Source organism: Bos javanicus, chromosome 11 (genome assembly GCF_032452875.1).
Source record: "Bos javanicus breed banteng chromosome 11, ARS-OSU_banteng_1.0, whole genome shotgun sequence".
NCBI classification, from domain to species: domain Eukaryota; kingdom Metazoa; phylum Chordata; class Mammalia; order Artiodactyla; family Bovidae; genus Bos; species Bos javanicus.
In genome coordinates this window covers 68,173,115-68,174,956 of record NC_083878.1, presented here as the reverse complement: position 1 = coordinate 68,174,956, position 1,842 = coordinate 68,173,115, and positions in this window count along the sequence as shown.

Below are 1,842 nucleotides of genomic sequence, written 5' to 3'. Positions count from 1 at the left end.
CTCAGCTTTCTCTCTGCGTCCCCACCTATGAAATGGGCATAATGATGGCACATCCCCAGGGCTGTGAGAGTTCCTGGCCAGGGGTTGGGGGGCACAGGGCAGAGCACTCAGTGCTTAATAAGCACTCAGCACGTGTAAGCTGACCATGGGCCCAAATAGCAGAAGAGAAGAAGACTCTTCATCAGGCTACTGTGAACAAAGTCAGGAAACCTTGAAAATAAGATTTGTCATCTGTGGGAGAGGTTCTCTTTAAGTGAGAGCTGTCTTGGTTATCTGTGGTTTAAAGCTTCCTCTCTCGGCCACAGTAAACAGGGGTCCTGATGCGAGGCAGAATGTAGCTTTCTTCCATGTTGCTGGCAAGTTAGTTTTGGTGGATTCAGTTTGGAGCCTGTCCACAGAGATGGGTCCCAGACTCACATGTCCTAGGAGAGCCTACCATATAGCCCCGCTTTGCAGGGAGAAAACAGAACAGGTAGGCCTTAGCTTTTCCCAAGTAGAACTACCAGAAGGAGCCTTTTTCATAACACCCTCACGTCATCATAGTTCACTTTTGGGGCACCATAAAAATCTTTCAAAATTTTTAGGTGGTTTTAGAATAAGAAGCCACTGGCCAAGAAGAAAGAAGCTTTTTCCTTAACTCTGAACAAGTGCTCTGCTGTGGGAACAACGTCAGGTCAGGACGGTGCACTCAGCTCAGCAAACTTGCCTGGCCAAGGACTTGAACACTAAGCCTGCTGCTCTAGAAAGGAACCCGAGGGCAGGGTTTTGTGTGTTTCGTTCATCGGTATGTCTTCATCTCTAAGACAGAGCCTGGCCCCACCCAGGCACTCAATCCCTGTTTGTCAAATGAATGACTAGAAAGGGACTTCCCTGGTGGTCCAGGGGCTAAGACCCTGCGCTCTCAATGCAGGCGGGCAGTTCAATTTCTGTTCGGGGAACTAGGTCTCGCATGCCATAATGAAGACTGAAGACCTGAGTGCCACAACAAAGACCTGGCATAGCCAAATAAGTGAATAAAAAATAATAAATATTTCAGAACAGCAGCAGCAACAAGGGAAGTCTGAGTGGCAGTTACAGCCAGAGGAGTCTGAAGGAGAGACGGTTGGGATTTAACATGTGTCTTTGGTAGGATCGTGGATCAAGAAAAACAAATGAAGTCCAAATAAATTTTTTAAAAATGAATGAATAAATACGAATTAACCAAAGGGTTTAATATGTGAAAAAACAAATTTCCTAAACTGGGTGTGCTTTCTCCTCTCAGTGACTTGTCTTTCCTGGTGTGGTGTCCCCCCTTGCACCCCATCACTCACCATGGGCTCCCAGCCACACCCCAGTCCCAGGAGCTCTCCCTTCTCCCTCACCTGCCTGGTTGTACTGACTCTTTGCCTGCAAGGGAAAACTTTCTCCAGGGCCCAACCTGAATGTCACCAGCTCTATGATTTCTCATAGCCTGTCCCGGTATGATTTTATTCCACCACCGACTGTATTGCATCGAATGGTGAGTACATCGCCCTCTTCCCCACCAGACCACGGGCTGCCAGAAAGGCAGGGTAGTCTGGTTTGCTGCGTGGCCCCGCACGCAGTCTGCATGATCAGATGTATTGCAGTGGAGCAGAGCCAAAAGCGAGTGCCTGAGCAGGAGAACAGGAGGAAAGCATCGGGGAAGGGCCTCAATCGGAGCCACACGATCAAAGCTCCCATTACAGAATCCAAGTCCTGAGAACTTTTGGCCAGCAAATTTTCCATGATTATTAAAAGGAAAAGAGAAACCTGATGAACTCAGTTCTCAAGTAAAAAACCACGAAAGGTTAAACTGGGTACAAAACATCAGGAAGACGAGAA